Raw genomic sequence first — 10583 nt, 5'->3', positions numbered from 1 at the left:
TCTTCTTTGACCTTCAATCTTTCCCAGCATTGGGTTTTTTTCCAGTGAGGGCTCCCTTCTCATTTGGTGGCCAAAGTTTTGAGCTTCAGCTTCAGTATCTGGCCTTCCAGGGAACAGTCAGGGTTGATTTCCTTTAGGATTGACTAACTAATAACCCATAAATAACTGGATTTAATAATGATATATTAATATAATATCACAACATAGAACATGAATCAATACTTCATAAATACAATATAATAAATATCCCATAAAAGTATCTAAATCATATACAAAATTCTTGCCAACTTGTTTATGTTTTATGAAAAGCACAAGTCCCAGACTATTGTCTCTACAGTTGCTGTAAATAATACCATACATGCGGTGTCGGATTCCAAATGATGCATGCAACTTCTTTAAGTAGTCTTTGCCAAATTTCACAGCTAACAATATAATGTCATCATGCTAAACCTGTTGGATTCCAAATGATGATTGTGACTCCTTAGGTACCAGACTAGGGAGGGTCTTTGCTTGAGGGCAGCTGCCTGCCAAAGTAGGGAATGCTGACCTGCTTGAACCTCTATGATCCTCCCATCCCCCGCCAGTACCTTTACTTGCGACAAACCCCTCCCCCCGAATCTATCATCCCAATTCCTCCAGATTTGTCAATGAAAGTAAGAAGAGGTCGTTTGGAATTGTGGTGGTGGTGGGGTTTGCTTAAAGACCACTTGTTTTCTTCAATTCTGCACGTATCATTTTGAGCCCCGTCTTTGCCGCTCTTCTCTTGTCATTCCCTTCTACTCTGGCTCTCGATACGTTTTGCAGCCCCCTCTTGTTCCAAGCACAGAGGTGAACCAGGTCTCCCCTCCCATCCATCAGACCTGCTGCCTTCCTATCCTTCTCTGAAATAGAGTCCAGCTGAAGGACAGATGAATGCTTCACTTGCAGTGCAAAAAAACCCTCCTTTATCACTGCCGCGATGCTAACCCCAAAAATCTCTCCTGTCTATTTGACACATTTTAACCCAGTATCCTGTCTCTCTTTCCCATTATCTGCCCTTCCACACCATGCAAGGGTTAATTGGGCTTGTTATCATCTGAGTAACTAACAAACGTGGTCAGAGCACCTCTGAGCATGTGCAGACTGCATTTTGAGGTTAGATGGGGCTCTTAGAATTCATTTAATTAGTCTATTTTTATCCTGCCTTTCCTCTGAAGAGCAGAGGGCAGTGTACGTCTTTCCCCTTACCTCCCTTTTATACTCACAACAACCTGAAGAGGAGGAGGAGGAGGAGAAGAGGAGGAGAAGAAGAAGAGATGGGATTTATACCCTGCCCTTTACTACTCCAAGGAGTCTCAGAGTGGCTTACAATCCCCATTCCCTTCCCCTCCCCACAACAGACACCCTGTGAGGTAGGTGGAGCTGAGAGAACTGCCCTTGAGAGAACAGCTCTGAAAGAACTGTGATTGACCCAAGGTCACACCAGCAGTTTGGTGTAGTGTAGTGGTTAAGTGTGCGGACTTTAATCTGGGAGAACCGGGTTTGATTCCCCACTCCTCCACTTGCACCTGCTGATGTGACCTTGGGTCAGTCACAAGCTCTGGCACAGCTGTCCTTGAAAAAGAGCAGTTTGTGTCAGAGTTCTCTCAGCCCCACCCACCTCACAGGGTGTCTGTTGTGGGGAGGGGAAGGGAAAGGAGTTTGTAAGCCGCTCTGAGACTCCAAGTGAAGGGCGGGGTATAAATCCAATCTCTTCTTCTTCTTCTTCTTCAGCTGCTTGTGGACAAGGAGTGGGGAATCAAACCTGGTTCTCCCAGATTAGAGTCCGTGCTCCTAACTACTACACCAAACTGTCTCTCCCCTAGTGAGGCAGCCTAGGCTGAGAGAGTAACTGGTCCAAGGTCACCCAGCAAGTTTCATGGTGGAGTCGAAAGCTGAACCTGGGTCGAACCGCTACACTGTGCTCCCTCTCTAGTAGATTTACCATGTTTTTATCCTGTCCTTCCTCAGAGCAGGATACATATTTTATATTCACAACAACCATGTGAGGCAGGCCCTCCCTGGAGGGGTGCTGCCAGTATGAGTAGACCTTGGTTGACTGTGTTGGAATATACAAGGTCTACAGTGCACCTACTAGAAGATAAGAAGAACAGCGCCAGTTGAAGGATTGCTAGTTAGCATAGCTTGATTAGGGGCTTCCCACAGTTTCAAATTATGTCCTTCCTTCATCCTGATTGGCTCTTTGGAGACTTCCTGTTCCGACTGAGCCCTCCCCCTTCCTTCCTGTCTCTCACAGCCATTTGTCAGTTAGTTAAGCCTCTCCTTTGTTCTATCAGAGTTTATTCCTTCTTTAACAAACAAACGCTCCTCTACATGTTTACACTCTGCCAACAGACCAATGGTCTAATGCAGTGTCTAATGCCAACTTTTCTGGGGGGTACTTTTTGGTATGTTTTTATATGTGTGTCTGTGAACGTGTGTGTGTGCACCTGAAAGTCATGGCGACCTCTGGTGACTGACCCCTACTGGGGGCCTGGAGTATATTCAGAGAGATGGCTGAATAAAGCCTGCCCCCTCCTCCCAACTGCTGGTATTCCAAGGAGGTCTCTCATCCAAGTACTTGCCAGAGTCGACCCTACTTAGCGTCCAAGATCTGATGAGACTGGCCTTGCCTGAGCTATCCAGGTCGGGGCCAGTATAAGCCGACTTAATGAGTCTATATGGGACTGCAAGAAGATCAAATCAGTCAATCCTAAAAGAAATCAACCCTGACTGTTCCCTGGAAGGCCAGATAATGAAACTGAAGCTCAAATACTTTGGCCACCAAACGAGAAGGGAGCCCTCACTGGAGAAGACCCTGATGCTGGGAAAGATTGAAGGTCAAAAAAGACGGGGACGGCAAAGGATGAGATGGTTAGACTGTGTCATAGATGCGATGAACATAAAATTGAGCCAACTTCATAGGACGGTGGAAAACAGGAGGGCCTGGCCTGATCTGGTCCATGGGGCCGCGAAGAGTCGGACTCGACTGTGCGACTGAACAACAACAACAAATGGGTCATTCAGAGAAGCTCAGCTGCGTTCTCCTGTGTTTTGCAGCCTACCTGGGAGGTGAAATGGTAGTTTCAGTCCCGAACCATTTGCAGAGCAATGTCAGCTGAGTTTATTTCAGTCCCTTTTCCTCGGGGATATTCCCACCGTGCTGGAACACTTACCAGCTTACCGCCTCTTTTGGTACAGCTGTTACATGTTGCTAAGGGAAAACTCGGAGCCGTGCGGCAGTACTTTGTCTAAAACGGCATGCCGGATTAGTGAATACTCAAGGCGGCCACGGTGAGACACGCTGTGGGTTCACGGACCTGGTGATGAAAAATCGCTCGGTTCTCCATCTTCCCCCAGAGGAATCTGTCAGCTGCACGATCTAAAAGGCTACTTGCGGTGAGGGGAGAAGAAAGGAAGGCCGCAAGTGAATTGGGGCTAGGGTAACAAAGTGATGCTGATCAGCACCAGAGCAGGGAAAGCCCTGAGCCAGGCAGACGTTTGCTTTTCTTTAAAAATAATTTTCTACAAGTATATTACTCAGCTTGGGCGGCAGAACGAGAGTACTGGGAAAGTAAGCATCTGTTCGAAGGATACTAGCTTATAGCCTATTGTTTCTTGTATTGCAGTGGCCCAATACATAATTGAATTCAGAGCTATGAGCTAAAGAAGAAGAAGGAGAAGAAGAGATTGGATTTATACCCCGCCCTTCACTACCCAAAGGTGTCTCAGAGCGGCTTACAAACTCCTTTCCCTTCCCCTCCCCACAACAGACACCCTGTGAGGTAGGCGGGGCTGGGAGAGCTCTTGACAGAAACTGCTCTTTTTCAAGAACAGCTCTGAGAGAACTATGGCTTGTCCAGGGTAATCCAGCCAGGGGCAAGTGGAGGAGTGGGGAATCAAACCCGGCTCTCCCAGATTAGAGTCCGTGCACTTAACCACTACACCAAATGATCAACACACAGATTAGGTCTGAAAGGAAATGTCTTGTGGTGGAACGGGCCTGCTCTGAACTGCAGGCCCTTTCCCACCCTGCCTCCAAAGTTTTTCTCAACATGTGGAGAGGCTCCTCTCTCTCTCTCTCTCTCTCTCTCTCTCTCTCTCTCTCTCCGGTCACCGTCACCACCACCTGACCTTTGTAGGAATTACCCACTGGGAGGGTCAGGACTCCCGGCTTCCCTTCCACATTCTGAGGCCTTGCTCCTGTGTTCTTCGCTGCCCAGTGCCTGATCCCCATGGGGGAATAGCCCTGGGGGAATAGTCACTTGCCAATTGCCTGCCTTCCTCCCGGCGCTCCATATACAATAGTGTGTCCAAGACGGTGGAGGTCTATGTGGTACAGAGAACCACTGCCAGGATCACATGCATACTTTTGGCACAGCACCAGACTGAGCAAGGGATTCAAAAGAAATGGATAAACACAATTCCTCTGTCCCTGTCTCTATACATGCTCTATCAGATGTTAAAATATAGGACTGACTCTTTAGCTTAGGAGTTCTAGCTCTCTGCCAAGTTGCCGTTACCTTGAAGTTTTCTCCAGCTCTCCAGGCGAGTACATGGTCAAAATGGCTGCCTTCTCTGTGGAGAGGTCTGTCTGCTGTCATGGACGCAGCACCCAAGGAAAAGAAAGCTTCCTCCTGGCTCCCAGGAGTGTTACCTTCTTCCTTTCCCCACCCACTTACCAGGTCACGCCAGGTCAAAGAGGCTTTTCCTGGAGATCTCCAGGAATCTCTTTCCTGAAGACTATCTCGTATTCTATTCCTCCAAATCTCTGTTCCCTGCTTGAGGAAGGGGAAGAGCTTAACCCACCTATTATCCAACTAGATCTATTAGCATTTGTATGAAGGTGGGCTGATGTACTTCTGGAAAGCCATTGAACTGACTTCCTCCTCCTGCCCCTCCCAGAGGGGATTTTTTTTTAAAAAACACAAAGTGGAGGTTTTGCTCATTTCAAACCTCCCAGGAAAAAATGTATTTCTTCACATGTCTCCTTCCTCCATGCTTCAGGGCCCAGTCCTGGTTTTAGAGAGATTGTTAGAGAAGCCCCTATATCTGTGTGGTGTAGTCAGCATATCAAGCAAGGATCTGAGAGACCCAGGTTTGACTCCTCCCTCTGCTATGGAAGCTTGCCTATGTGACTAGGGCTGCCAAACTCCAGGTGGGGCCTGGAGGTCTCCCAGAATTTTAACTGGTCTCCAGATGATAGATTATTTCTCCTGGGGGAAATGGCAGCTTCAGAGGGTGGAGACTGTGGCATTGTATTCCCGCTGAACTCTCTCCCCTCCCCTCCCCTCCCCAAAATCCACTGTCCCCAGGCTCCACCCCCAGATCTCCAGAAATTTCCCAGCTTGGAGTTGGAACCCTATTGGTGACCTTGGGCCAGTGACACACTCTCACCCTAACCCTACCTCACAGCTGAGTTGTGAGAATAAAATGGAGAAGGTTTTAGCAGTAAAGGAGAGAACATGGTAAACCACTACGGATTCCCATTGGGGAGGAAAGTGGGGTGTGAATGATGATGAACTACAGATGCCTCTGCAGTTCCCAAGACTTTGGCTCGATCTTGAATTGCAGAACACCATCTACTAGTGAAACATCTGACTGTGACAATTCATCATCATCACCATCATCACCATCATCACCATCATCACCATCATCACCACCACCACCATCACCATCATCATCATCATCTTATATTGAAGCTCAATTTTACTACTTAAGAGCTGCAGTCACATGGAGCATTAGCCACGCTACAGAGACGGAAGATAGGCGGATTTTCCGGGCGTGATCACACTGCAACATCTGGGAAGCGTAGAGCTCCCGTGGCTAACCCGAGGCTTCCCGCCGAAGATGCGGCGTAAAAAAACCGCGGGGCAAGGGCGGGCTTCTGATTGTGTTTCCGGTGGTAGTCCATGGCATCCGGCGCCTGCCCATGTCCCGTCGCACAAAGGGTTTTTCCCCCCAAGTCTCCACGTGATGCACACAAGCACCCAACAGCGCATGCACACACTTTGGTTTTAAAAAACCACAACCCCGTTTGCCATGGCAGCGGTGCCTAGCCATTGCTGCTGTGATTGTGCCGCGCCGCTTCTTTGCCGCGCTGCAGGATTGCTGTGTGATTGGCACCTCCCCCCGAACCACAGGACGTCGGCGGGACGTGTGATCCGGCGGCCACGCGTTAGTTTGCTCCGGGGCAAACAGCCACACTTCCCCCCCGCATTTTCTGGCCCATGTGACCGGGGCCTTAGGGAGCAAGCCCAAGCAGGTTTACTCAGAAGTAAGCCCAATTTTCTTCAAGCCGACATTCCTGGGAGGTGGATATTTTTGTTAGCATATGGAGAAGGTGAAAGGCCTGTAGCTACCTTCCATGCAGATGGTCCCCAGCACCGCCAGAGTAGTGAGGCAGTGCTTGTGTGAACAGCAGGGCCTTCTCAGTGGTGGCTCCAGTTTTTTTTGGAAACAATGTACTAATGAAGACCCCATCACGGTCCGTGCTTTGTGTTTTTCCCTGAAAGAGGTGCAAAACAGTTTTGTTGGGGCAAGTGTTTAGATCCCTTCTGAGGCTTTGACTTTTTCCTCCCTACGGCCTCTATGACTGAGTAGAATTTTTCAAAATATATTTGATGCGCACTTAAAAATGGTCCAACACTTGAGTTATCAACACTGGGCTGGGAAAGTCCTGGAGATGTGGAGGGGGGAGGCTGGCATAGGGCAGGGTCTAATGCCGTAGAGTCCACCCTCCAAAGCCGGCATTTTCTCCAGGGGGACTGAACTCTGTCACCTGGAGACCAGCTGCAATTCCAGGAGATCTCCAGGTGCCTCCTGGACATTGGCAACCCTATCCAACCCTGAAACAAGTGATTTGTGAGCAATGGCTGTGGATCAGCGAATATTTTTTTAAAAGTACCCATTAGGTACACTTTTATTATTTTTCATATTATACACAAACAAACATACATACAACGTAACATCCACTTACACACATAAAACATACAAAGCAATCGGTATATTTTCTTATAACTCTGTTATCATATTTAAAGAATTTCTATGGGTTTGCTTAAGTTTTTGTATACTCTTACCTTTTTACCATAGTTTCTATTTAATTAAAAGAGATTAATAATACCAAAAATTTAATTACTTTAAACTATGCATTTATATTGTACCAGTCATACAGTTTTTTTCCACGTCTTTTGAAATGTTGGGTCTGTTGTCCCTCTCATCAACTATGACAGTTTGTCATTTTCAGCCGTCTCCAACAGTTTATTCACATATTCCTGCTTCTTTGGTGTTTCCATTTGTTTCCAATATTTTTGCATATAATATTCTTGCTGCCGTAGACAGGTGTACTATCAATTATCTATCACCTTTATCAAACTCCTTTGGAAATATGTTTAGTAATAATATTTCCGGCAAAAATGGTATTTTAGTTCTCAATATCTCTTGCAAGAGATCAGCGAATATTTTTGTGTGTGTTAAGAGAAGAGCAGGATCAGTCAGGTCAGCCCGGAGAGGCAATACGGGTTGATGTGAGGACGGGCTCTTTGATCCCTATTTCCAAAAATGATTTCCTCCGGCAATAAAGGCCGATGTCCTTCTCCGACGATAATAAGGCCCAATGGCCCAGAGCCTTTTCAAAGAGTTCTCTCTTTTTGGGGAGGAGTGGGAGGAGTAGGTGCTGTCTCCCTAGAATGAGAAATCAATGACTCGGCCAGACAGTTTGACTGCTAATTGGGCCCCTCGTCAAAAGTTCTGAATCATTGATTCCTCTCCCCCTGCTAAGCAGCTCCCGGCTCTGCCCGTACTGCAGGAAGCGGTTGGAGGAGGAGGCCTGCCGACGGAATTCTTCCAGGGGCATTGTCAGGCTGGTTTGTTCTGCTTAAAGGTCGGCTTGCTTCAATAACAATCGTGAGGTTTCAGAACTCCCCTCTTCCGAGCGGGCCAGCAAAGGAAGCCAAATTGGGTCTTGTTGCAGTTGCAAATAAAAGCAACAGGCGGGCTCCAGTTGTGTCCAGGTCAAGCTAGGTGAGATTTTTAAGAGTTCTGTGTCTTGGTCGAGATCTGGGCTACAGCACAGGGGAAGGAAGTGCGAATGGCAGTGCTGGACTGGACTAGGGGCGATTCTGCATCTGGCATTCGCTCCACATTTTCTCAGCACCGAGGGGAAAGCGCAGCTCAAAACCACATCCAAAGACCCCGGGGCAATGCCGTACTGACTGCAAAGTCACCCCAGAATGGCCATAAATCTGTGCAGAAGGTACCATAACACCCGATGATCAAAGAAAGTGGAAGCGGCATGCAGTGCAGAGGGGGATTTCTGTTCCAACGTGGGTTTGCTAAAACAGCGGAGGGAAAAGTCAGTGCAGAATTGTCCTAGGTTTATATTATTGTTACTGTATGGAGGAGGTGACTGAGCGTTGGGAAAAGCCTGTAGGTGTCTTTTATGCAGAAGGCCTAGGTTTAACACCCCATTCATCTATGAAGCTTTACAAGCATGGATGGCTTCAAGAGGGAATTAGATAAGCATATGGAGCAGAGGTTCATCAGTGGCTATTAGCCACAAGGTATAGATAGGGACTCTCGATGTGGGGCAAGTGATGCCCTGTATTCTTGGTACTTTGGGGGGGGTGTAACATGTGGGAGATCTTCTAGTGTCCTGGCCCCACTGATCGACCTCCTAATGGCACCTGGTATTTTTGGCCACTGGGTGACAGAGTGTTGGACTAGATGGGCCATTGGCCTGATCCAACATTGGCTTCTCTTATGTTCTTAAGCTCCTTGAGTGGTCCTGATCTGGCCCAGGCACACAAACTCAACCTGACCTACATCACAGGGTTGTTGCAAAAGGGAGGGAGAACCATATATACTGGTCCGACCTCCTTGAGGAAGGGTGAGATAAAAATAAATTAGAATATTGTTTCCCCCTGTCCCATTTCCCCATCCACAGAGCTGCTGTTGACTCCTTTGGGATTAAAAATGCAGTTTCTCTTCATAGTGCCTGTATTTTCTTTAAGAGTAATCATATGATATTCATTTAGACATTCACTTGCTCATCTCATTCACTTGTTCATCTTCTAACATTGTATATGCCATTCAATGCCAACGATGCCCTTCAGTTCTCTACATAAGGGAGACAGGTCAAACCCTACTTTAAAGTATAAATGGACACCAGTTTGACATAAGGAATTTAAAAAACCTGAGAAACCAGTAGAACACTTCAACCTTCCGGGGCATTCAACGGGGGACCTTAAAGTAGCTGTTTTATTGCAAAGGAATTTCAGAAACAGATTAGAACAGGAGATTGCTGAGTTATAAATTATTACAACACTCAGGACAATAACCCCCTGGGCTTAACAGAGGTAAGAGCTTCTTATCTCACTACATATGCTAATGTCATTCAGTTCCTGCATCTGTTTGCGAGCTCTCTTATTATGCTGCATGCTAATTGGCTGCTATTCACAGGTTTTACCATCTGCTTTAATCCAACCTTAGCTATACTTATTGCTTAGTTACTTATGCAGCTTAACTCTAAGTAGCCCTTCCTGGCTACCCCCCCCCCCACTATACGTATATGGTCTGGTAACTTCCATTTCAGTGTATCTGAAGAAGTGTGAGTACACATGAAAACTTATATCGGGAATAAAACTTTGTTGGTCTTAAAAAAACTTTATTTAAGCCAGTGTTATTGTCACGGTAATTTTGTGCATATGCCTTTCCCCGCAGCCTTTCCCCACAACTGAGGTTGTGGCTGTGGTCACACGGTCATTTTGATCGGGTTTCACCACTGTCCCCTCTCGCATTTAAATTGCTGATCAGAAGCCCACATCCGTCTCCCGCACTAAAGTGGGCTCACTCGCGCGATCTTCCCGGTTCCCTAGCGAGTTTTCTGACATTGGGAAAATCAACTACTTTTCGAGTACTTGTGCTTTGAATCCACGATTTGCCTATCTGGACAGCCATCTCTCGCAATGATTGCAGTTAGGTCATCTGAGGCCCCTGCCACACGGGGGGGGGGGATTGCTGCAGGCAAAGTGCGGCTTTTGAAAACCGCACCAAAAGAGACACACGGCGGCGGGATCACACAGATCCCGTGAGCCGCCGTGCAGTTGCTCCCTGGCACAATCAGATGCCGGGGAGAAAGCCACGGACGGGAGCGCGAGGCCGCCGGCTGTGCATGAGTGCCATTGCGCAGTTCAGCTGGGAGCCTCGATTGCTCCGGAAGACGGGCGCTCTGGCGATACGATGGCCGCGCTTGATGCGGCGTTTCCAGTAAGTCCTGTTCTGTTGGTGGGGTTTTTTTTACAGAGGATTTTCAGCCTGAAGGGCTAGATCGGGGACGGGTATGCGCCGCTTCCCAGATGTTGCGGCGAGATCGCGCCCGTTTGCTGCGCCCCCAATCCATCCCTCTCCCAGGCCAAAACCTTCCATGTGACCGGGGCCTGAATGTCCTTCTTCCGGTAGCTTTTTTTTGCAGCTTTCACCATTGTGTGAATGCGCGCGGCTGTCAGGACAGTGCCTGGAGCATTGTTTTTTTTTTTTTTAAATAATTTTTTATTAATTTTAAACTA

This window comes from Gekko japonicus, unplaced genomic scaffold (assembly GCF_001447785.1).
Source record: "Gekko japonicus isolate JY-2015 unplaced genomic scaffold, Gekko_japonicus_V1.1 scaffold794, whole genome shotgun sequence".
NCBI lineage: Eukaryota > Metazoa > Chordata > Lepidosauria > Squamata > Gekkonidae > Gekko > Gekko japonicus.
The sequence above is the reverse complement of the archived record's forward strand: the minus strand, read 5'-3'. Positions refer to the sequence as shown.